Genomic DNA, 27,601 nt, shown 5'->3' on the forward strand with positions numbered 1-27,601 from the left:
TACTGTCTTATTTCAAAGGGAAGAATCGGGCACACCTAAGCAAAACCAAAGTCCAGCAAAGTAGCTCAAGGCTGGACATCTGGGATTCACTCACGATCTTCTGGCCTCCAAACGGTTCTGGTAATTCCACTGCTCTGACTCTGCAGTCCACAGCACACAAAGCTCATCTCGCAGGCCAGCTCCATTCCACACCTACTGCTGTCCTTGGTGATCGTCCCACAGTCCTGGCATCTCCAAAAAGCTGGGACCTCCACTGAAACTGAGGCTACACCTTCACCAATGGCCTCTTCTTGCCTCTCCGGGTGCAAAGCCTCAGATTCTCTCCATGACACCTTCAATCCTGGGGTCTTCACTGCAACTGAATTTGCACTTTCACCTACGGCCTTTCCTGGCCTCTCAGAGTACCAAGCCTCAGCTGCTCTCTGTGACCCCTTCACACTTTCAACACCAGAACCATGCAGGAGACTCATACATATTACCAAGTCCTGTTTCTAGCTTGAGATAGAGGTGTGGGTCTCCTCTGTGTGCTAACCCTGAGGAAATACCTCCCAGAAGACTCCACTACAGTGATGCTGGTCTCTTGTTACTTAGAGCTGATTTTTCAGCCCCAGCTAATCAGCATCAATTGTCCCTCTTCAGCCCCAGACGACCAGAACCCACAGATTCTCAATTCTAAATCTCACAGGAACAGCCCTGATAGTTTCCAATTCCCTTTGAAGCTTCACAAGCCAGGCCTCCATGGTCCACAACTCTTTCAACATAACTGTTTCAGGCTCCACAGCAACAAACTCTAAGCACTCAATGGTTTTTCCAGCCTAAAGTTTGGAACACTTCGACAGTCCTCCCCAAAATACCAAGGTCAGGTCTGTCAGAACAATATCCCACTCTCTGGTACCAGTTTCTGTCCTAGTTTGTTCTTCATTGCTGTGACAAAATACTCTGACCACTACCAACTTGGGGAGGAAAGGGTTTATTTAGCTTACATATCCCGGATCACAGTTTATCTGGGAGCCCAAGGTAGGAACTCAGGGCAGGAACCTGGACAGGAGCTGGAGCACAGGCCATGGAGGAATGCTGCTTACTGGCTTGCTCCCCCTGGCCCCTGCTCAGCCTGCTTTCTTATGCAACACAGGCCCACCTGCCCAGGGATGGTACCACCCACAGTGGGCTGGGCCCTCCCACATCACTCAACAATCAAGAAGGTGCCCCATGAACAGGGTCACAGGCCAGTCCAATGAAGGTAGTTCCCCAATTGAGGCTCCCCCAACCCAGGTGTGTCAAGTTGACACTAAAGCTCTCCAGCACACCATCCAAACTAACAGCAAAATAAAAGTAGTCTTTACTTTATTCATGGCAAAATGAACCTAGGAAAGGTTATCTTCCCAGCTATACGAGATTGGCAAATTTTCCAGTAAAATAAATGGGCTTTCAATGGTCCTCTTTTGATGGCAGAGTCATCTTTCTTGACTTTTTAATTGTAAACTTTGACAGATTATTACATGTCAATGATTAGACATGCTACCCAAGTGATTTTTTTCCACCAACATTTTTATCAGTCTCATGAAATCTTGTACTTCATGTGAAATTTCTCATGACCCTCTATAATCAATTTCCCTTGTGGGTTTTGTTGTTGTTGTTGTTGTTTTTATTTTGTCACCTCTTCGGTACTTCAGAAACCATCGGAAAATGACAGGCAAGAATGCTGATTCTGTGGACAGAGATAAACACTAATGTTGTATCGGGGCTAATTTTATAGATAAATTCCTTTTTAATGTTTCATGATACAATAGCTTTTGGGTTTTTAATATTTGATTTCTTATTTTATTTTATATGAATGAGTGTATTGCCTGGATATAAGTACATGCACTCGTGTAGTGTAGTGCCCATGTAGGTCAGAAGAGGGCATCAGATCCCCTGGAACTGGAGTTACAGACAGTTGTTAGCCATCATAAGGGTGCTTGGAATCAAACCCAGGTCCTTTGCAAGAGCAGCGCTCTTACCTGCTGAGTCATCTCTCCAGCCAATACAATAGCTTTTTCTTAAAACTGAGGACACTAAGCATTTACTACTCAGATGATGACAATCTCCTGTAATTTCTCTTTCTTACACCTATCTAAGAGGTTAAGGGTAGACTGGTAAAGCTCATATTTGGATAATTTGAGTTATTGATATACCAACCCTGTTCCTTCCCCCAACCCCACCATTTATGCACTCCATCAGAAGTCCTAACAGCACTTTGCACCATGTTGAAAGCTGTTAGGGGCATGTATGTCTGATAGCCATAGTAGGAAATCATACTACTACTATCCCAAGTGTCATGAAAGAAACAGGTCTCAGTGCTCACCTGACTTCTTCATTCCAGTTTCCATCATATGGATATGAGGATGTTCCACAGACCTGCTGTCTTTGCCATTCATCCTAGTGTTTGTCCCTCAGAGACACAAAACCTGGCTTTCCTCTTAGCTAGGCAGAATGAAGATGGCAGGTCATGGGAATTAGTACATTAGAGAAGGAGAGATCACTCAACCTGTCTGGTATTATCCTCAAATAGAGATAGTTTGTGTGTGTATCTATAGAAGGTAGTTTGGAAGAAGGAATGAATATCTTCAGAGAAGACCAGTATCACTCACAAGGCTGCTGGTATTCTTGATAACCAGAGATGTCAACAGAATTAGAGCACTGAGCCTGGAGGTCCAAAAGCAATTATTTGGAAAAGGGTCTTCCTTTTTCTCCACCACATCAGCAACAATCTCTCTTGTGACTTTTTTACTCAAGAAAAGATTCTAGTTGAATGAGTCATCTTCTTTCTAGGCCAAGATATAGAATTCATGAAACCCTTAGGGTAAAACTTTGGAGCAGAGTTACAAAACTGAAAACTTATAATTCTAGCCAATCACATCTTTTCAAGGCTCACAGAGACAAAGTTCCCCAGTTGACAAATATAGCAAGGGTTCAAAACAGACAGAGCTGTGGAAGTCATGAAATCTCTCACATTCACAGGGAGCATTTCTAGTAGATTCCAAAAATGGCAAGGACAAAAACAAGAGTCCATTTCTATGATTGGAAGATTGGTAGATTATGGAATAAGCCTGCTGAATCTCTCTCTCTCTCTCTCTCTCTCTCTCTCTCTCTCTCTCTCATTTTGTCCCTAAATACTAGACAGTGTTATTAATCAGAAAAACACCACCACAGCTATTGATATAAATTAGAGTGATGCAAGCTCCAAGCAGGACAGGTATCAGAATACGTAACTAAAGAGTAACTAAAGTTACTCTTAAAGGAGTAACTAAAGAAATATTGCCTGGGGACTGGAGAGACGGCTCAGCAGTTAAGAGCACTTTCTGCTCTTACAAAGGATTCAGGTTTGGTTCCCAGAACCCATGTGGTAGCTAACAACCACGTGTAACTCCACTTCCTCTTCTAGACTGCACAGGTGCTGCACACATATGATACACATGCACACATGCGGGCAAACATTCATACACATAAAAAAATCTTTTAAAAATATTGTCCGAAATAAAAGTAAATAAGAATCTGTGTGAAAAGAGAGTGGCTTCTGTAGGAATAGGTAATGTCCACTCAATAATCACATGACCAATCTAATATCAGAAAGGCTGGGAAATGTAATTGAGTGCATAGAATCTTCGGATCATTTGATTGTCAATTTCTCTATCTGCCTCAACTCGCCCTTTTCATCACCAAATGCTTCTTTGTTTTCTTCCTCTAGCCAAGAATGCACCTAATCTTCCAGAGTTCACCTGACACTTCCTACACCCAACTCAAAGTTCAGTTTTTCTGGGTGTTGTCCAGTTGATGGTCATTTGTTCTCAGTAGATTTAACTTTTCTGGCTCCTCAGATCCTGATATAAAGAAGGCCAACAACCTATTCCCTTTCCACATTTATGCACATGCATATATGCTGACTCACAAAGATATGTGTCAACACTTCTATTCAAAATAGAGGACACAATGCAGTCACTGAGCTGTGGTCACTCTGGGGTCTAAGCTTGGTAAACCCTGAGAAAAATTCTGACCATCTTGATGAAGTACATATATATATGTGTATATGTATATATATATATAAAATGTGTGTGTGTTAGTTATGTATATAAGTGTATTCCCTGCATGTATGTGCACTAGTGTTGTGCAATGCCCATGGAGGTCAGAAGAGGGTATTTGAGTCCCCTGGTGGAGTTACAGGCAATTGTTAGCTGCCATGTGGATGATGGGAATTGAACCCAGGTCCTCTGCAAGAACAGCCAGTGCTCTTAACTTCTGAGCATCCCTTCAGTCCCAGATGGAGGCTTCTTAATTAGGACATGATCCTTCTAAGGTCTCCCTTCTCCTGGTTCTCCTTCCTCTTTGATTTACCTTCTAGGCGATTCTCCCCTTTTGGCTATACTAGAAGAGAACTGTAGGGATAGTAAACTCTTTAGGGGCTTCCCTACCATGGCTTCCCACTGAGTACCTCAAGGTTGCTTTCAGTTCTCTTAATGTTAAACATCTTTTCATTATTGCTCTAGTTATATAGTTCCCTAGAAGGTATTTTTGTCTCGTTTCATTGGATGATAGACCCCCAAAGAATTTGTCAGCATGTCAATTCTTAGATCTGTTTTATTTCTTTGCCTTCTGACTCTAGGCCTCCTCCTTTTGTGGTCCCCACTGGAAGCAGGCTATTAGGCTTTGATGGGAAAGCTATGTCCTGTGTCTTGTGTGGTATTTGCTTTGAGGCATATTCATCAACTGAGAGATATTTCCTTTTAAAATATCATCCCTTAATCTATGGGTTCCAGAAGCAGCCAACTCTTCCAAGTTCCAGGGTATTACATTTCTTTCTCCTTTTCTTATTTTGCAGTCCTGGGGATTCAGTCCAGGTCCTTGTGCAGGCTAGTCAGTTAACCAGTGACTTCACTACCAGGTTGTACCTCACCACAAGGTCCTGAATTTCAAACTCTCTTTGTACCTTTATTTCCTGCTTCACAAACTGGCCAGTTTGCTCATCTTCTTGCTACGCCTTCCCAAATATAGTCACCAGCACCACACACTACTAAGGTCCTGGTTTTCATTCTCTTGTAACACTCTCCATTCCTTAGTTAAGTGAGCTGTACACCTACTTACTAGAACAACGGTTTGCTGAAACATTGTGCCAGAACACAATGAGGTTCATTATTTTTTCCAGCATACAGTATTAGTTTCTCACACTCACCCCTGGTGGCCATGGCATCACCCACCCTAAGAAATCTACAGCATCGCCCACCCTAAGAAATGTACATAAGCACAAGATGCCACAACAGATTGGCTATGTTCGTGACTTGGCTCACAAAAGCTCATTCATTACTTGGATCCACACACAGTCTTATCAGCACGAGCTCCCTCCCACTGAAGGATGAAGGAGGCTTCTCCTGTCAATCACCTGCTCTACCTAGCATCAGCTTATAAAATCTCAGTATTGGAGCTACAAAGTCCAGGACCAGCTCCCAGCACATGGTGGCAACAAAGGGGCAGAGACCCAGCCTTCATGGACCTGGGCACCCTCTGCGCTGTCCTTGTGAAGGCAGTCTATACTTTTGTAAATGCATCCTTTTAGAGTATAGGCTTGCAAACTCTTTAAGCTGTAGTTAGTGACCAACTATCCTGATTCAACTAAGGTGAAGAGGGTCCCCAAGTTGCAAGACTTTGTACTAAACTAGGAGAGACCTGGACAAACTAGGACAAGTTGGTCACCCTAGTCATTGTCTCGTGGATAAACAGAGAAGAACAAAACATCGCCCATCTTTTGGAAGTCACACAGCGCAACATCATCCTTCCACTGTGAACTGACATGGCCTATTTTCCAAAAGGAGACACAAACTTCTGGATGAACAGCCTGGCCTACATTTTTGTGTTATTCTGATTAAATAAGAAAGCTTTGTTGGGCTCTTTTAAAATTTTAAATACGTGCAGACCCCTTCTCCCCCAATATAAAACATATAGATGAAGTCATAACAGTATTCAAAGGAGGAAATACTAAATAGGACATCTTATAGGCAAGACCTCGCTCTCCTAGAAGGGAGCAAGACCATGATCTCTGATTGTGTAAGAGTTCATTGTAAGCCTGAAGAAAGATCTGCTTAGGGCCCCAGAATTATGATGGAGGAGGTCAATTTTCAAAATAAACTTTCATTATATTTTTTGCTTTGAAGAAAAATGCTGCTTGGCCTGAAACAAATTAAGAGTGCTCAAGCTTTTTATTTGGGGCATTTTTTAGTTGAATATTATTAAAAATAATTACAGGCTGTGGATTTAATCTAAAACACAATCAGCACCCCCAAAGTCCCCTACAGTGAGTTAAAGCATCCTCCTTCTCAAAATTCAAAATTAAGTGGAAATTCAGATTAGTTTTGATTTATAACCACATTATGAACTATTTAATATTTTCAAGAAGTCATTCCCTGTGCCCATATTAAATTAATTTACAACAGAATATTATATAATTTATATATGCATACATATAATAAATTATGGCTCGACTATATAATTTTACATGTATAATTAATTACATTAACCATCTACATTTTAAGCCTACAATTAGATAACCCTAAAAGACAACCCCGTTAGCATTTTTTAATAAATACTTGTGTTTGGAGCTGTTTAACAGAGCACCTGATAGCTGATAGAGCAGTGTTAACATCTGGTCCATTATTTCCACAGGACGTTGGTTGAACGCAATACTATACACATAAAATACGCATTTGTTCTTGACTGTCAAGTACCTCTATTATTTTATTAAAAAGTCAAAAAAGAATATAATCAGACTTCATAATTTATGTGTGACATTTTCATTACAGAAAACTTTATGCAAAATTGAATTCTAAAATTTAATTTCCTGTGATGTTTAAATTACTTACTATCTGGCTCCTCTCCAAACATCGTGATCATTGAAGGCCCCATATGAATTCTATTAAGGATACATTTTTGCTGCTGCCAGAATATACAGAGTATTTTTCTGAGGAACTCTAAGAATATGCTTCTTAAATATATTTAGTGCCAATTAATAGTTTTTCTCACACAGGAAAGAAAAGCAGAAACATTCTTTCTTCTCTTTCTTTAAAATGACAAACAGCTTTTCTCTACTTCTCTCCTTCTTACCTTGCCTGTGGCCACTAATTCCTGATACTTTCACCCAAAAGAAGCCAGGCTGGCCCAGCCCTGTCAGTTACATCTCACCACATCACAGGATGATAACCAGGTCCCCTTTGGCTTTCTTTTTCTTTTAGGGAGTGCTTTTGTCTAAAGCAGTGCCCATGATGCAGAAGTCTCTCTCTCTCCTTTCTCTCCTCTCTCTCTCTCTCTATCTCTCTATCTCTCTCTCCAGTTCACTTGATAGGATGGTGGGTAAGTCCCTCTGGCTACCACTTCAATGGGAGCAGCCTGAGTTAGCAAGATCATTCCCAACATGCTTTGAGAGACCTGGAAATGTCATCACACCTTACAGCTACCAGGGGAACTAGGGCTGCTAATGATGAGCAATAATTTAAATAAGGAGTCTTTGAGAAAAGAAGGTTACCACAAGCAGAGTTATTTTAATGTATTCTCTAGGGGAGAACCCATTTCCAAAATGGCAATTTAAATGGCTAAAACATGGAACCCATCAGTAGCAGGCAGGAGGGAAAGTGTAAGTGGTTGTCAATCAACCAATGCTGGTCAGCGGCCAATCAGCAGGCCTTGGATTCATCCAGCCCTGAAGTCCACAGAAAGGAGCTTTAGTAGCCATGCAGAATGGAGCAAATGCTTTCACCAATAAGCAACCCCTTAACCTAACAGTACCCAAAAACATTCACAAAAGAAAGTATATATGGTCACTCAGTAGGACTTCCACTCTGAAAGACTTGTCAACCCTGTTAGCTTAGATCATACATTATCTCCAGGAAGCCTTCCTTGGCTATCTGGATGAGCCCACGCAGTGTTCTCAGGAATGACAGAATCTACCTCTTGGGTCTCCCCATTTCTTAGCACTTACACTCAATTTTCAAGTCTGATGAACTTTACTGGCCTCTATCCCTTGCCCCATCCCAACTGCAGGTGTTATAAGAAGAATATTCATGCCCTGTAGCAGCTACTTGACATTTATTGAAGAAAACTTTTTCTTGACCTCACAACTCTCATCCTCTATCCCATATGTCTGCTTTGCTTTGCAGCAAAAGTTCTGGAAAGAGCTTCCCACGCTCACTACCTCTACTGCTCACTCACTCCCCTCCTGAGTTTTCCCGAAACATCTCCTCTATTATAAAACTACTTTTGCCAGAATCAGTGGCAACCTACACATCACCAAGTTCAATGAGGATTTATGGACTGTTTCTACTACACCTAGAAACTCTGGGCACATTGAACCACGCCCTCCTCTTTGAACACTTTTCTTTTGGTTTTCGGGATTCCTTTCTGTCTTAGTTCTGCTACCATAATCAACAGCAATTCTAAGATCCCCTCAACTGTGGCCTCTTCATATGGTCAATCTACAAATGTTGGCATACACTACAGCAAAAGCTTCAGACTACTCTAGTCCTACTCCTTAGTTATCCTTATTTCTTTCCATGACTTCAAATAACCAGTGTCATACATGTAGCCCCCAAATTCTCTCTTGAATCCCAGACATCTTTTTCCAATTTCCTTTTTATTAAGAAGTCTCTTAGGTATCTCAGATTTTGCATGTCTAAAATCATAAAATATAAACAAAAATGTTTTCACTCTTCTTCATCTACACCAAATAATAATTATAACTTGTATTTTAGGAAGTGCTTGAGCTAAATCCTTGCCAACATCCTTGGCTCCCTTCTTTCTTCTGCACTCCCATCTAACCATCAGCAAACCCTGTTAGCTCCATCTTAGCAATGCATGCAGAATCCAATCACACTTCACCACTTCCACCAAACCACTGATTCCCACCTACCATCCTTTGATCTAGATTATTGGAATAGCCTCCTGTTTGGCCCACCCTCACCTCCATACAATATCCAGACAGAAATTTCAAAATTTCAGAAAGCTCAAGGCTCCCATCATATCAAAACCATGCAAAGATACCTTCTAACCACACCTCTATCACTCTTTTATCTCAGTCCATTCCAGTCTGGCCCCTCGTCCCTCCTAACTTTTTCTTAATAAGCCCAGGATAATCCTACCCCAGCTACATTTTTACCTTACTATTTTCTCTACCTAGAAGGCTCTTCCCAAAAACATGCATAGATTAATTCGCTCACTTCCTTCAGATCTCTACTTAAATGGCATCTTTTCAGAAAAGCTGTCTCTTCCCCATCATCTTCTGCCTCCCTGACTTTGCTCTTCTCTGTAATGCTTACCACAAGGACATACTTGTTTCTTTTTCCTAAATTCTCTCTCTATGAGAATGAGGATTTTGTTGTTTTGTTCACTATGAAATCCCTAGCGTCTAAGTCAGTAGGTGTCAATAAATGAATGAACTAAAGAATGAATGGGGAGAAAAGAAGTTGGCATCCTCAAGACATTAACATAAGGATTTCATCTTCAGAAATGTCAAAGAGAGTTGGCCCAATTAACCTGAATCATTTTAGTGGTGGTGGCAGCAGCGGTGGTTTCTTCTTGTTTTTAATTTTTATATTAAGCTCAGAACTACTCACTGTTTAACCTTGCCAGCAAATATGATTTTTCCTGGCTGGTGCTCTGAGCACTGTGGTAGCATCAACCAGGAAATGAAATCTTAATCATAGCATCTGCCATGCACCCCTGACTTACAAGCCCACAAATGAAACTCCAGCTAGGCAATCTTATTTCACTAAAATGTGGTTGAACCCAAAGCCTGCATGCTGGCACTCACAGCACATCCCTCCATCCAGTGCTGTTCCTACTTGACAAATTTAAGGTTTATAGCACCTCAGCCTTTAATGTCAACAGAAAAGCATAGGCTTGGTTCCTACCTAGCAATCTACAAGTAAGCCTTGTGTTATGTAAGTCTACTTATACTACCTCAGTTCTTGCCAGGCTGAAAGAAGAAAAGGTTAAAATCTTTCTGCATAAATGGCTACCACTGACACGACTAGTTTGCAAGCCAATGATATTGGTGTTGATGGACAGAAAAAATAAGTAAGTCATGTTGGGCCAGCTTGACCTACCCATGAGCACATGAAGAAAGGAATGAGAGGGAAACGAGACAATCCTCTTCGCTGCCCAGAGGACTGGGGAGGAGGGACCATAGAGCCTGGGAGAACTGGAGGAAATGGCACCAAAGCAGATTGCCATGTGTCAACAACCGCCCAAGAGCCTCTCTGAGCTCCCGGCTTGCTTCCTGTTCCAACCCAAGGGAGCTATAGTGGGATTTCCATGTTCCTATCCAGGCCAGGCACTCCAAATGCTGAGCCTTGTGAAAAGTGATCAACATTCCACAGCAAATGTGTTACCCGTAGAACTGACCGTTTTCAGAAGCACCTGGCCACTGAGCCAGGTGTAGGTTGGACTTGTGACCTCAGGGAGTCACTTGCAGATCAGATGTCAACAGGTGAGAGCAGCAGTCAGCAGGGCAGGCAAGTTTATTGATTGAATTGGGTTTACGAATTACATTCAAGACATGCTAGAGTGAAATATTGAGTTCCTTATTTCCTACCATCTGGATCTGAAAACTGGATAAGGCAAAATTACCTCCTTTCCTGGTAGCCATCAGCCTACTTCAGAGATGCATATTTAGAAATAGACTAAAGGCTCTCAGGATTGACTATTGTAAGATTTGCTGGACAGGTACAGGTTTAAAAATCTCTTGATGCTATATCTTGAACAAATAAAATCAAGAAGAGTGATTACCAAAAAGTAGAAGATGCTAAAGGCCATTGATAGGCTGATTCCTAGTTGCTGGAAGCTTGAAGCATCTCTAAAAACCCTGCTTTTGAGAACTTTGAGCCCCTCAGAGAGAAATTCAGAACTGTTCCAATGGAAGATCCAATTCCCTGCCAGCATTTCTAACACATCTTGAGTCTTCTTACTAGAGCTGGACCCAAAGGAGCAAATGGAGCTGTGCTCCTATCTACATGTAGATGGGCCCAGCCAGGAAGGGAGGAACATTACTGGAGAAGATGATGTATGAGCCAAAGACTACATGAAAGAGATGTAGGACAGGAGGAATCAGGATGATCAAGGCTATTTCAAGCACTCTGGTTAGACATTTATTTTTAGAATAGCCTTAAAACTCACATGTACTAAATACACATGCAAATATTAAGGCAAAATGACTTATAGGGATATAATCATATTAATGAGTTTCTTGGGGAAGAACTTGAGATGACAACACTCTTGAAGATCCACTAGTGTAGACTTTCTTCTGTCAGGCAGATATAAAATGCCAGTTTTGAAAATCTATCTCTTCTGATTTTTAAACAAGGAAAATATTAGGAGCCACAGAGTAAAAACTAGGGCATTCAACGTCAATGGGTTGCCTATGAAGCTTAAAATATTGTCACAAAATCCCTAAGAAGTCTGTGAAAGGTTGGCATCTTTAAAATATGAGTCCAGATACTCCTGATCCAAAGCATCAGGCATAAATATTCACCTGGATCTTGAGTTACATAATGTCAGTGCAGGACACACAGTGTGTGATGAGATCTTAGACCAAATAGTACAGTCACTGTACTGGACCTCATAGAAGACTGACAGCATCAGACTGTTTATTTGGTTGTTTTGGTTTTTTTTCTTTTAATAACTTTGTGTTATTTTAGCAACATTAATATGTTAAACTCAAAAAGACTGTAGTACTTGAGTTTTATTTGTAAATATGCCCCTGCTTGCAAAATGCAGGGACTAGTAATTGTGCTAAGATATTAGAAAGGTCTCACTCCACTGTTCTTCTAAGTTCTGTTCTCCTCCTTTGCTTCCATCTTGTGTGTAGGTGGTAACATTCAAGGTGGGAGAAAGGGGAGAAGCCTCCCAACTGTGGCAAAGATAACAGGGTTCATGGCCAGCCAAAGCAAGTCAGATTATTAGTTTGTGTCAGAGGTCTAAAATCTCCATTCATGATCCTGGAGATCCTTGGTTTAACTTCATTTGGCTACTCGGTAAAACAGCAACTTGAAATATGAAAGCCCATCGCTTCCTGCTCACTAATGCCCAGTACTCTAAGGAGAGCTTCAGCTCTTCAGTCCTGTGAGTCCCTGCTCGATGCCATGTTTCTGTTCACTCTTAGTAGCTTTCCCCTCTTGTTCAAAATTCAAATTAAGGGACATTTTTAATGTGGTCCTCGTTGACATGTGGTTCTTTCTAAGGACATGTGAGGACACTATGAAGTAAGGGGAAACCCAAATTTCAGAGACACAGAAAGTGCTTTAAAATTTACCTTAAGAAAATTATGAACATTCTGAGACTGTTTTCTCTGATCTAGCACATCTATTCTATGAAAAATGAATGGGTTTTACCTGAAAAGTTCATTGCAGAGGCTAAATGAGATAATGATGCAAAGAACCTGGAATAGTGTCTGGTTAATATTTGGGTATCAATAAAAGTTTAGTTTCTTATCACAAAGTAACTATGCAACGAGTTTATAGTATAGAATGAAGACATCTCCATCTGTACCTGGAATGTGGCTCTCAAGTCTGTAATAGTATAAGGATAGATAATCCTGACTGTCATCTGAGTTCTTTCTTCCCCAACATTTATCCTCTTCTTTATCCTTATTCTCCTTCAAGCTTAACTCATCACAGTAACTAAAGAACATGAATAACAAATATATTCCTTTCTAAAGAACATACACTTTAGAAATAGATGCAAGTCCTAATGATCGCTTTCTTCCCCCAAGTGCTGCCTATCTTTGTGCTGTGGATTAACATCTGACTTAGTGTTCCAGAGTTTATCCTCCTTTTTGACTTCTTGAAATCTCAAGGCATCTTAGTACAAAGAATACAGCTAAAATCTTACCTTTCACTTGCAGAAGTCAAAACATAGCACCATTTATTTAAAGTCTTATATAAAAACCCAAGCATGTTTCTTATGACACACTGGTTATTTGTCCAAATATATATCCTAAAAAGGCCCATTCTTTCCAAGAATACTAATGTACTTCTCTACCTGAGAGTCCACAGATACCTGCTGAAGTCCAGAAAGGGTCCTGTGGAATCCTTACAAATGCAGTATTAATGCTAAAGTGTAAACTTCACATTTGAAACTCAAGAAACAGAGCACCATATGGCCCCCTGGAATTTCTAATGTAGTGGACATTTGATGTGTATTCGAGCTGCTCAGTGTCCTTTGGGGTTAGGTGATACCCCGCCTTAGGACATTCACTTTACCAAAGCAGAAGCTACAACATATTTGCTTGGTATCTTGGTGTAAGACTGAAGCCATTCACCTGGCTTGGACCAATTCCATACCTTTTTCCCACATGGGAAGAAAGAGAAGAAAGAAGCCTCCATACGAGTCCATACTGCCAGAGGACAGAGCATAGCAGAAAGACGTCCAGGGTGAGTGATCCAGAGGGCAGTATGGCAGGCCTAGCACTAGCATCCTATTTGGTGAACTGTGATGCCTTAGCCAGGTGACAGGAACCCTGCCACCTAATGTTATTTAGAAAACCCTTTTATACTTAGCTACATAATAAGGATTCTGCTGTTTGCAATTATGTACCCTGATGAATTAACAGGTAAAACCAACTAGCTTTGTGGCCTTCAGCAAAGTGATTCAGCTCTAGGGTCTTGAATTTAGATGCTCAGTTGAAAATGAAGGCTTTTAACTAAACTATCTCTAACATGCTTTCCAGTCCTAAAACCATGTGTTTATTTAGTGTTTCAAATTGATTTTTCAGGGAAATTCATAAATTAGCCTTCAAAGTTCCATGTGGAGAAGTCAGTACACCCCACATTTCAGAGTACAACTTTATCTCCTAGAAATAATCTGTGTTATCACTGTTATGCCTTGCCCTCTACAGGCACTGTGACCTGTGCTTCAGGCCAGCACTTCCATGGGAGAGAAATAAGAGAAGGAGAAGTTTATTTTTTAATGTTCATTAAATAAATACTATTACTCATTGTCACATGTACAGATCACCCCATTTTAATCTTCAGAATTATAATTTCTATCTCACAGATGAGAAAAAATGAGACTCAAAGTCATTCTTATATCTTCCCAAGTTGATTTGGACAATGGGTGCTAAAGCAAAAATTCAATTCAGGTCTATTCTCTGCAGGTTCAAGGTCCTGCCTGACACAGTCAAAGTAAAAACTGACATAAAAAGAATCGGTGTCTTCCTGGTTATCAAGCTTGCTCTGCATAAGTGAACTTGAGCACTGAAATAATTGTCTGATTTTTAAATTAGGCACAAGTTGGCTTTGCCTGAATAACATAGAAAACTCAAAATGAGGTTCATGGTGAGTTTCCCAAGAGAGTGGAATCTTAGGATTTCAAAGATGGGAAAAAGACAGTCAGATGCACACCAAGAATGGAGACTCAATAAGGAAAGTAGACATTCTTGTTTCCCTGTGCTGCCTTCTTTTTAATAACCTTTCTTATTAACCCAATTCACTTCTAAAAATGGAAAACAAAATGAAAGCGTAGCATATCCTAATACATGTGATGCTCTTTCAGGAAACTACCACATGTTTATTAAGGCCATACCATACATGAAAGTGGAGAGGGAAAGCATGAAGCCTGTTTCACATATTGTTACAAATCTGTAATGTTAGAATAAAGGGAAAACTGATTCCTACCAATTATGAAAATGTACAGGATTAAATCAATTGCTCTGCCAGATCTGACCAGCATCTGGTCTGCAGCAGGGGCCAAATAGATCTCATTTGGGATATTTATGAAAAGTAACTTCTAAAACATAAATCAGGACTATAAAATCATCATGTGATTACCAAAAATTTTTAAAGCAGAGAAGAAAGTGTATTCAAGTGTGAAATATGGGTTTAGAAAAGGGAGGAGGCAGGCAGCTTGAGCATAGAAGCAAAACTCAAACAGCAAAAAGAGGGAGGGATGGGCATCCCAGACAGAAAACTCAAGCTATATATTCCTGAACAGTGGACCAAAGAAATTAGCCATCTCATTTCAGTCCTTCACGCAAACCCATATTCCCATGTCAACTATTGTTTTAGGTTAGCCAAAGAGGGCCTTGGGGGCTTACTTATCTGCATAGTCATTTTGTTTTAAGCAATCTACCTAGACATGGCCTTAAACTGAAGGAAAACTAAGCCTAAGAGCAAGAATAAGAATAAGAAAATGATGGAATAATGAGAAGTAAGTTACAACAGATGCAGGGATTACCTTTGGACACAGTTGGAATGTGCAACACAAGGCAGAGACCTGCTGTACCTGGCTTGGGATCCACATCTACGAAGACCATGTGAGCTCTTCCAGCCATCCTGTTCCCAAAACGCTCTGTCCCATACTGGACAAAATTCATGTCATAACAAAATCTTCGTTCCTCAGTTTTAAAGAATGTCTGATTTCTAGAGTAAACCTAGATAAATTTCTGTGGTCATAATATTTCTTGTTAGATAATTTTAAAAGTCTGTATTTTTATCACTCCCAAATCCATAAAGAAGTCTATAATTATCTTTGCTTTTAGCAGGGTAATAAGGAGATAAAGGGTCCCTCCAACAGGGTAGGGAAACTCACGGAATATAACTGCCTTTACAGAATGTTTTTCTCGATAGAAAAAGTGAATCTCATAATTGCTAAAAATATTATTTTCTAATTTCAATATAGGAAATTAAATGAAAAAATTAATTCATTTAACAAATATAACACTGTCTACTGTATTAGAAGTGAAGGATTTAGCATGATAAAATAAGGTTATACATTATTGGAGGAAGTATATAGTCGAGACAAAAATATAAAGAACATGAAGATATCATTTTATTATATCATAATCAATAGAGGATAGACGCTCAAGAGCAGTGGGTGACAAGGGAACAAGACAGCAAGAGCAACTTCATGGGAGAAGTGATACTGTCTTTTCTCACCGTAAGTCAGGGCAACACCAGCATGTGGTAGAAACAGTAGCCCTCTAAGCATGGGAGACAACCTGTGGGAAAGCCTGGGGTACAGAATAGCTGCTGAGGAGAACCAGAGATGCTTGGTGTTTTTGGAGGCAAAGTCAGAAGACGTGGGAAAGGGCAGGTGACTCCAGATGTGTCAGATATGAGATAGCCTTGCCTGTCAGGTAAAGAGGAAAACACATCTCCTCTGAGGGAAGTTTATTCACCACAAAAAGGCTTGGAGTCACTGCTGTCTAGGAAGTCTAAAACATACTAGAAGATTCTGTTTTCCATTGGTAAAAATTACACAGAAGAGACAGTGCTGATAATAGTTCCCATTTAGAGGGAGCTACTGCCCAAAGTGCTTATAAAGTACCCAGAGTCCAAAAAGGCCTAAGACGCCAAATGGTGTCAAAAGGAAAGACTGAAACTAGGATAATTTTGCTAGATCATAGTTGTTCTGGTGGTGAACAGTGGTAGAAGAGGCTGGGCCAGCATCAGAAGAGGCCGCCACTCAAGGTGGGATTTTCTCTGTAGGATGTTGATGTGTTGATTTGTTCTTTCCTCTTCTGGTGTCTGCTTCATTGTTGTCCTGAACTAACACAACATAAAGGATCATTGTGAATTTTCTAGTTAGCCACTGCTTGTCTTTCTTAACTAATAAATATTTATAAAACTTAATTCCTTCCAGTTATACAGCAATTTCTTCTTCCCCAACATGTTCATGGACCTCCTTCATTTTCTCCTGTGAGGAGATGGATGGGAATCAGCACCATCCATCCCATCAGGAATGGGTACAGCAGGTGTTTGAATCCTGCCTCCCAAGAGTTTGAACACAGGTACCTTGCATGGGTGGGAAATGCTTCTCCCAGACAACATGAAAATCTCAGTTCCAGGAATGGGATACCTTCCTACGAGATTTTGTTCAGGGAGGCCTCCGAGGCCCCTAAAACAGCACAAACTATTGCCATTGCTATTGTTTATCCATCACAACTAGATGATAGGAGCCTATTGTTAAAGGCATAAGATGTTTTGGATAAAGGATGCAGAAAAATCAAACAGGAGTTGACCTGAGAACTTCCTCCCTGCTGGATACTTTTCATAGTGCTGGAAGGTGCTATGCAGGCCTCTGAAGGGGAAAAGACATGAATGGTCTCACCCATCACTGGATCCTGCATGCTACAATACTGACCTGACAGGAAAGATGAACCACTGGTACAACAGTGGCATGAAGGTTAAAGGGGTAACCAAGCATGTTGATTGGTTCCGAGGCCTGCTCTACAAGAAGGAATTGGTGCCTGCAACTGTAAACCTGGTCAAATGTCCATGGCTCAGGAGGTCATAGGCCTTAAGGGGAAACTTACTACTGTTGTTTTGCTAAATGGACATGTTAGCAAACTCCCTCCTAAATATTTATGTTTATATCCATACATTAGTGTTGCTCTCAGTCTTGACCACAGAAGCCTCTTTCTACAATAGGAAACATTGCAGAGACTCAATTTGTCAAAGTGCTGAAAATAAGTGACTGTTGAGTGTTAAGCCCTAAATGGAACATTTATATCACCTCACCTCCACCATCCCCATGCCAAGGCTCAGGGAACATCTCAGCAGAGGGGGTGGGAAGAATGTAAGAGTCAGAGGATGCAGAAGAATGCTGTGAAATGTCATGTTCTGGAATTGACATGGCCCGGCAGTCACAGCAGCTATGTTTAACTGCACAAGACCTGCACAAGGTCAAGTCAACAAAGTCAGTCAACATTCCAACAGGCAGCACTAATGGGACTCAGTGGGTTACCAAGAAAAGTGAGAGAACATGAAGGCAGGAGAGGGGCTTGTTGGAGGGTGTTGGAGAAGTGGGAGGGGAAGTTGGGATGGGTATGATCAAGATATCTTGTATAAATGTTCAAAATTAGCAAAGAATAAATAAAAGATATTCATGGAGAGACAGGAAGAAAGAAAAAAGGAAGGACGGGAGGGAGGAAGGGAGGGGAGGAAGAGAGAGGGAGAGAGAGAGAGAAAGAAAGAAAGAAAAAAAGAAAGAAAGAAAGAAAAGAGAAAAGAAAAGAAAAGAAAAGAAAAAAAGAAAAGAAAAGACTCATTCTTGCCTTCTAAACCCAAATCCAGACATTCCCTACTGTGGGTATCTGAAGTAAAAATTACTTAAAAGAGAAAAATTGAATGGCGTTGGTGTCATTTTTTACCTGGTTTCAGGAACCTAGAACCCCCACACAAAACTGTTTTGGAGAATCCAGAGCAACATGAGAGGAAGTAGGGGAAGAAAGCAGCTTTCCAGTCACAAAAGCTAGAATTTAGAAGTCAATTGCTTATTTTTGCAGGAATTCCAGCAATTTTCTTAATGCCTTTATGTCTCTGTTTTCTTATCTATTAAATTAGGAATAATAATATATCCCTCACAAAGAACTCAAAGTAATAGAAGAAAGGCATTTGAACAGAGTATATAGTTTATTCAATATGTATGGTAGCCATCACTAATATGACTAGTGTTCTGTACCAATTTGCAACCTTTGTTCCAAAGGATAAGACTGGAACTCTTTCAGCAAATCTACAGAAAGCTTTGCCCTATATACACTTAAAAAGCTTTCAAAATATCAAAAGCTCACCTATGGTAGCACAGTGGTATGTCAGTATCCACCCAGTAACTCAGAATAATGTCCCAATGTGTCTATGAGATATTGTATTAATTTCCCTCTGCTGATTAAGGCAGAAAATACAAATCATTGATCAGCAGCAATTGTTTTTCCATGCTTAGATTATGACTCGATGGTGTGTAATGCTGAAAAAGGGATTAAAAGGGGAAAAGTGATAAAACAGATGTCGAATTTAAAGAACACAATTTCCCACTGAATGAAGCAGTGGTCGTGCCTGGGAGGATTAACTACAAGCTATGCTCTTCCCTCAAGGGCTAGAGAGGGGCTCTGTTCCTGTTCATTTGCCCCCTTAGGGAGCTATGAATTATTCTGTTTATTACCTTAGTCTGTAATGTACTGTATATCTTTTCTTAAGTCTAAAGGTCAAAATCTAGTGCATTTTATGCTTTATTTTGCATTTAACAAGTGGCACCACACCTTTCATAAATGTTAGTGACAACTTTGGCAAGCTGGTCTCCTCTAAGTGCAAAGAACCAAGAGTGAGATGTAATAACATGGAAGTCTTTCTAATGCTGCCATTTCAAATCTCAAAACTTTTTTCATGTGGCTGTTTGCTGGAGACTTTCTATAGTCCACTGACCAGGGGAATGATTCTCTGACCGCCACCACTCTCTTTTCTGGAGGTAAAAATAAAGAAGATAGTGGGATGTGCAAGATTAAAACCAGAGATCTGAAATGGCAGTGTGTTAGTTAATGATCGGAAGCATTCAAGAAGAGAGAGAGGAGGGAGAGAGAAGATAGGAGGAGGAAAGGAAGGGGCGGAGGGAGGAAGGGATGGAGGGAGGGACTGAGGGACGGAGGGAGGGGGAGAAAAGGAATGAAGGAAGGAAGGAAGGAAGGAAGGAAGGAAATGGGGGAGGGAGAGAGGGTGGATGAGAGAGAAGGTAATATAAATGCCACCTACAGGACCAGAAACTTAAAGACAGAACACATTTAAGATCAGTTTATTATGAGAAAATTTTAAACCCTTTAACTCTCCCAAATGCCAGCTAAGGTGACTGGGTTTTATTTTTAGTGTTCCAAATTGAAAGGTGCTAAGATATTTGGAGTAGAAGAGGGAGACGTGAATAACACAGAAAAGAAAAACATTTGTGAGCAAAACCTGATAGCTACCTCTTAGTAGCAATTCTAAGCCAAGTTCCGTACTGCCAGGAGTTACCATTTAGAAGCACTTAGATTCCAACCAGGAATTTTAAGTCATTTCCATTAAATCATCTGCCATTTTCTTTCTAATTAAGCCCTAATTATTCATCTATTTATGAAATATTTTGGCCTGCCTTCCGCTCATGGTAAGATTGTACACTCTGCTCTCCCTGTACTGACTACAGCTGGAGACTAGTTCTTGTTAACCATAACTAAGTAGAAGTGATGTGTGTCACTTCCAAATTGCATAGTTAGTTAACGGAGTCAGCCTTTCCAGGGATTCTGTTTCCCCTCTCTTATGATAACTGGCAATACCCCACAAGGTTGCTCTGTTATTCTGGGACCAGAGGTGAGAACAACATTTACTAACTGGTGATGGACACATGATTTGTAGGAAAAATAAACCTCTGTGGTTTTAGGCCACAAAAGTTTGCAGTTTTGATACAACACCGTAACTTAACTCAAACTAATTAATATACTACTCTTTGTAACAGAACAAGCTTTAGCTCACTGAGGGGACTTCCTTCATTCATGGATGCCCTTCATTCTCGTCTCTACTATTAATTAAGCCACAGTGTTCATTCTATCTACAAATTGTCTCTCCTATACTGTGGTTAACAAATTTGATGTTGACAAAACAGTAATTTATGGTCAATATCTTAATTTATTTATTGGGTATTTTATTAACCTATACTCTTAGCTTACTGAATATTTTTAATAGGCTTATAGTGGGATATTCATTTGTCGCTGGTGAGAAATGGAACCATCATAATTCACCTGTGGCATTACCAGACATTAATTCTCAAGATCAAGGTCTCACTAATAGTGAATCCACTAATTGTGAAGATAAATTCTCTTGTACTTTAGAAGATTCCCTTACCGTTTCTGATAGCAATGGCAATGCTTTTTATTTTTTTTGCAAAATTTAGATTACTAGGTCTGAATCTTATTTATTTAAAAAATATGTTTTTTATTCTCTGACAATCTCATATATGTTTATAATATTTTTGAATCATATTTGTCCCCTGTTTTCCTCTCTAATCCCCCAACCTGGAACCTTCTTTCTTCCCAACATTGAATCTAATTCATATAACTAACTCGGGTAAACTTTCATCAATCTTATTAGCAGACAATAGAAAGGAGCAGTGTGATTATTCATAAGTAAATGTTACTTCCTTCATTAATAATTTAGATATGCCTTTTTCTAAAGTTTTCATTGCTCTAAAAAATGTAAATGCCTATTTGGGCTATTCCTAGAATATGTATATATCAGAGTTCCTTGATAATAAGGAAAGGAACCCAGTTTTGATGATAAAAAACAAAGGCTGCTGTTGCAGTGATACAGGAAAACTCATAGGATCTAAATAAGGCTGAGTAAAGACATTATTCAATTATTAAAGACATATAGGAATAAACAGTTCTTTAATGGGTCTTGATAAAAGGAATGGGGGCGTTGGGGGACACTTCTGGTGAAATAAATGCATTCCAGGAAAGTATTGGGATTTTTATTTTCTTCAAGGCTTATAATTCTAAAGAGAAAAATCTGATCACTAAGTGTATATCGCATGTCCATGACAGACTCAGATTTGGTGGATGGAGAAGGAATCTGGGGAAAAGAAATTTCTAAATTCCCTTCAGGCTACAGAGCAGAAGAGCAGGATCCCTAACTGACGTCCTAACAAACCTACACACAGTAAAAGAACCTTTATTCTCCAGAAGGAATCAAAATGCTGGAAACAGGCTACTGAGTAGCTAAAATATGTCAAATATCAATTAAAATCTACACAAAAACTAAAGGCTTCAATTATCCCTGTGACCAAGGAATTCTATAACACATCAATCACAATTTAGTTGGCTAAAAAAAAAAAAAAAAACTCTGGGTACATCAAGCAGGAAGAGGCTTAATTCAGGCTTACTAAACCATGAACATGTGAAAAATCAGGAAGTAAATGATGCAAAAAAACTGATAACAAAACACCTGCAGCCCACAACACAAAAGTGGGTAATTTACAAGAGGATATCAGGAAGCCATGTCAAAATGCCACATGCATCATTTGCAAAATCCTGATATCTATGTGCCTTTAAGATATGAGCCATGCAGCCTGTGTCTCACTTCCTCCTGCCTGTGCAGCACTTCCTCCTTCCAATCTCACACCTCTCCTTGGTAAATTCCAGCCAGAATCCCTGCCACAAAGATTCTGGAAAAAGTCTGCAAGTTAGGAATGACCACAGACTTGGGGGAAGGAATGTGGAGTTTCCAGTGGGCAATCTGACAGTCTTAATAATTATTAGAGAGGCTGGAGAGATGGCTCACTGGTTAAGAACACTGGCTGCTCCTGCAGAGGGATCTATTCCCAGCACCTACATGGTGGCTAACAACAGTCCATAATTCCAGTTCCAGGGGAATCCAACACCATCTTCTGACCTCCACAGGCATTACATAACACGGCTGCGCTTAACACACAAGCAGGCAATATATTCATACACATAAAATAAAAATAATAAAAATATTTTTATTTTTTTTAATTTTTTAAATTTTTTTAATTTAATAACCACATGATTAGAAGAAGCATTTCATTACAGCTTTAACATATTCAGTAACACATTCCAGAGCAAGGATACATCTCTTTCAAAAGTGGCTGTAAATTTTTAGGTTCACAGTTGAATGAATACAGTTATACAATATTGAACTCAGTATCAACCCTGTAAGATATAACACTCCTAACACTTAGATGTTTGCACATGTGTCTTTAATCTCTATGTATTTGATGATTACTAGTCACAATCGGTTACATTCAGATCCTTAGTACCTGAGTATGGATATAAAGTCATCAGGTAGATTTCACTGGTAATGTTTATCACCTCTTCTATGTCACATGCTATAAAATTCATGCAGCATTGGAGTGCCAGGTTATCTCATGCTTACTCATCCAGGCATGTCTACATGATTCCAGATTGTTTGCGTCCATCTATTCTTTCTTCTCTCACTTATTTCATTAATACTGGGTGTCTACTATGTGCTGGTCATTGAATTAATATAGGCACCTGTAGAGCTGGAGAGATGGTTCAGTGGGTAAAAGTGCTTGCTATATAAGCATGAGGACATGCGTTTTCATTCCCAGCACCCACTTAAAAAAAAAACAGGCATTGTCATGCACTAGTAACCCCAGCATAGGGGCAGGGGTGAAGGAGGGAGAAGGATGGGTATCTCAAACGAATAAGGCATAGCATGGTAAGTAGGACACCAGCATCCTCCTCTGGCCTCTGTACATGCATGCAAATACCACCCCCCCACACACACACATTTGTATATGTGTGTATAAAAGCATCTGTAATAAATTAAAGGGAATGGCCCCCTCCCTCAGTACTCTTACAGCTTAGACAGATGACTAAAGCAAGTCTAAATGTATATTTAAGGTGCAATGAAAATACAGGAAGTGATGGAAGGCTTCCCAGAGGAGGTGAGCTCTACACTGACACTTGAACGGTGACTAAGCAGTCTTCAAAAAGATGAAAGTAAGATTTTCTGGATATTTCTTTCGTGTGCAGGAGTTCTACTTGCCTCTCTTAGCACCAGTGCCTTGCAGTTTTGACTAAAAACTAAAACTATAAGCTGGATTTTCCTTTGTATTCTTTTTAAATCTCTTATTTTTCATATTTATCATACCAAAAAGTGGCAAAATTATTTTTTAACTTCCAAGAAGAGTTTTAGATTTGGCTTATATTTAATTATCTGAAAATTTAATCTAATTGTGTTTGTGCCTTTTTCTGTGTGATATAATCAGACTTTTATTTCTTGAATTTTTCTCTCTTGTTTATAACATTCTTCCTGCTTTCCATTTCGTCTGGCTTCTCCTTTCCATTTCGTCTGGCTTCTCCTTTCTGTCCCTCCTGTTCCTTCCCTCTTTATTTTATTTCCTCCCTTATTTATTCATTTACTAGTTTTACTTGCACCCTAAATAATTTTTTTGCCTTCATGTGACAATCTACATTATGTTTGAAACAGTTTGTTCTATGGTTATTAGTAATTGTCCTATTTTTTTTCTATCACTGTGATCACTGTGATAGACAACATGACCAATAGCTACTTGGGAAGGAAAGGGTTTATTTTAGCCTACAGGTTACAATCTTGTGTCAAGGGAAGCCAAGGCAGGAACTCAAGAAAAAAGCCGGAAAGAGAAATGAACAGAGGAACACTGCTTGCTGGTTCCTCTGCTTTGCTCAGCTTTCTTATATAGCTCAGGCCCACCTGCCTAGGGATTGCACTGCCCACAGTGGGCTAGGCCCTCCTAAATCAATTAACATTTAAGAAAATGGCTCAAAAACATGACCACAGGCTGATCCAAACAAGGAAATTCTTCAGTTGAGGTTCCATCTTCCCAGGTAACTCTAGGTTTGTGTCTAGTTAACAGCCAAAGTTAACTATAACAGTAGTGTGTTACTGGCTTTAATCAGTGTTGAACAGATTGCCATATTTTATTTGGTTTGGGGTTGTTGCTGTTATAGCCATTTTTTTCCTCTCTGACTGGTACTTGGGATTGATCCCTCAAGAGTAGCTTCCTCACTAAGAATATCCTTGAATAAAAATAGAAGTTATCCCAACTAGCATATGCACAAATCAAGGAAATATAACTTTTAGATATTAATAAAGACAATAAATAATGAGAACCCCAATGCCCTAGATACCTTGGACATGAGTGATTAAGAGACCAAACCAAAGAATTCATGAGGTGGAAGAAGCTGAGATGAAAATTAAAGCCAAAGAAACTTTATTCAAATAACTCATAGCAGGAAATCCCCAAATATAGAGAAGGAAATGGATTCACTCACAAGTGGCATTTAGAACCCCAAATGGACATGACCGGAGACAAATCTCTTCACAACATATTATAGTTAAGATGTTAAAACTACAAAACAAAACAAAACAAAATATTAAAAGTTGTAAGGGAAAATGCCAACTCACAAAGATAAATGCATCATAATAACATTAGACTTCTCAATGGAAAACCTAAAAGCCAAGAAAGCATGGGATGACATTTTTAGTGTTTCATTTATTACTTTTATTTATGTGTATGAGTGTTTTGCCAGCATGTTTGTAAGTGCACCCATGAGTGCAATGCCTGTGGAGGCCAGAAGAGGGTGTCGTATCCCTTGGAACTGGAGTTAAGGACAGTTGTTAGCCCCTATGTGGTTGCTGGGAACTGAACCAGGTCCTTTGCAAAAGCAGTCAGTGTTCTTAACCACTGAGCTAGCTGTCCAGTCCCCCAGATGACATGTTTTAAACCCTAAAGTAAATAACTTCCAACCAAGATAATCATACCCACCAAACTTATATTTTAAATCTGACAGAGACATAAAGATATTTAAAGACAAGCACATCAGAACCACCTGTCCACCATTGCAAAAGCTACAAGCTATTGGAAGGAATCCTAACACTGAGGAGAAATAGTCTTGATCATAAAAACACATAAAAGAATAAGTTTCATGAGAGGAACAGATAAACAAACAAGGACTGGTAACCATGTCAAAATCACTCAGTTAACAAGGCTTTGGTATGAACAGCGGAGAAAGGAACAAGCAAAATAATAGATCAGGAAGACAACTAACAAAATTACAGAAATCAGCAAACACCCCATAATAATAACCCTAATGTAACTCTTAACTCTCTTATCAAAACACACAGACTAGTAATTAGACAAAAATGAAAATCGAACTATGTGTTGTCTATAAGAAACACATATCGGCCATCAAGATGGCTCAGAATGTAAAGACACTTAACTGCCAAGCCTGATAACCTGAGTTTGATCCCTAGGACCTACAAAGTAGAAAGAGAGCCAATTCCCACAAGTTGTCCTCTGACCTACAAACACACACACACACACACACACAGACACACACGCACACACACACACACACACAAATAATAATAATAGTAGTAGTAATAATAATAAATGTAATTTTAAAAAGAAACACTCCTTATGAGCAATGACACCCACATACTGAAAGGATGGAAGTCAGTATACTGAGCAAATGGGAGCCAAAAACAAGCAGGAGTAACTATGCTTATAACCATAAAGTAGACTTCCGGTCAAGATTCATTATAGCAGATGAAGTAGCCACTACATATACAAGAAGATATAATAGTCATAAGTATATATGCCCAAATATCAGACCACTCAATTTCATAAACTAAACACTATTAAACACAAAGGAGGTCCAGATACATTTATAATGGGTACTTTTAATGCCCCACCTTCATTGATGGGTACATTATTCAGAACAAGAAAAACCAACAAGGAGACTGGAGAGATGGTTCAGTGGTTAAGAAAATTGGCTGTTCTTTGAGAGGAGCTGGGTTCAATACCTTCTTCTGACCTCTGTGGGTATCGCACAACATGGGTACACTTTAATACATACAGGTAATACACTCGTGCATATAAAATAAAAATGATAACTAACATTTTTTAATTTCAACAAGGAAAATCCAGAGGAAAACTGCACCATAGATAAACTGGACATACCAGGCATCTATAGAATATTCTATCTAGCAGCTTCAGAATACATACTGTTCTCAACAGCCATGGAACTTCTGCTAAAAGACATTACATTTTAGCAGTAAAGCAAGTTTTCAAAAATTATTTCTTATATCTTATCAAATCATAGTGGAATAAAACTAGAAATGAACAGCAGATAAACTGAAGAAACTATGCGAACACACAGATATTGAAAATATCCTCTTGAATGATCATTGAGTCACTGAAGAAATCAGAGATTTTTTTTCATTTTTGACTGAATTTTTGAAATTTCCATACACTATAGTTTCATGGTATTTAGATCCCCCCAAATCTACACTTCCCCTATGCCCCCTCCCAATTTTATGCGAGTACTACCAAACTCATTCTATGAAGCCAAAGCCAGATAAGAAAACAAGGAATGAAAATAGACCAATGTCCAGCATGAACATAGACATTAATCTCTCTCTCTCTCTCTCTCTCTCTCTCTCTCTCTCTCTCTCTCTCCCCAGCAATTTGCTAACTACCCTTAAGGTTGGGTTGGGATTTCTCACCCACTTCCCCAGAGAAGAGATCTTAAAACCTCTAGAATGAATGAAAATGAGACCGCAACTTGGGCAAAGGCAGACACAGATGTAAGGAGAAATTTTATGTCTTTGAATGCTTACAGCAACAAATCCAGATATATCTCCAAAATGAACAGCTGTACACCATGATGTCTGAAAAAATAAGAACAAGTTAAACCAAATCAGTATATAAGAAACACTAGTAAGGATCAGGACAGAAATGAATGAAAGAGAGTAAGAACAATATGAAGAATCAAAGAGTTGATTCCTTTAAAAGATCAACAGCTCAACAAACTCTTAACCAAATTAACCAGATGAGAGATAGGAAAGATGAAAATTAATAAAATTAGAGACGAAACAGGAGGTATTACAATACATATTAATTAAATCCAGAGGATAATTAACAAATACTTTAAGAAACCAAAAAGCTGGAACATCTGAAAAGAAATACATTTATTCCCAAGTACATATGACCTACCAAAATTATATTAAGAGGATATAAACAGCTTAAACAGATCCATAGCAAGCAATGAAATTAAAGCAATAATAAAATGTCTTCCAGGCCAGCAAGATGGCTCGGCGGATGAAGGCACTTTCAGCACAAGCTTGGGGACCTGAGTTCAGTCCTTGGAACCCAGTTCATGGTGGAAGGAGAGAAACAACTCCACAAAGTTGTCCTCTGGCCTCTATGCCTGTGATGTGGCAGAAATGCACCCATATACACACTAAAATAATAAATAGCTATAAAT

At 39.4% G+C, this 27,601-nt stretch overlaps 2 long non-coding RNA genes across 2 annotated transcripts in view; both read right to left on the reverse strand.

Moving 5' to 3' along the window:
- The window catches only part of LOC115071097, a 264,390-nt gene that overhangs the window by 187,553 nt on the left and 49,236 nt on the right, over nt 1-27,601 (reverse strand). The gene's annotated exons all lie outside the window — the stretch shown is intronic.
- LOC115071098 lies at nt 24,521-27,008 on the reverse strand. Its single transcript, XR_003850213.1, has 2 exons — nt 26,955-27,008; nt 24,521-24,681 (listed from the first exon to the last, which is right to left on the reverse strand). It is a non-coding gene; the product is annotated as an uncharacterized LOC115071098 (long non-coding RNA).

Source organism: Nannospalax galili, unplaced genomic scaffold, assembly GCF_000622305.1.
Source record: "Nannospalax galili isolate Female #2095 unplaced genomic scaffold, S.galili_v1.0 scaffold617, whole genome shotgun sequence".
NCBI classification, from domain to species: Eukaryota; Metazoa; Chordata; class Mammalia; order Rodentia; family Spalacidae; genus Nannospalax; species Nannospalax galili.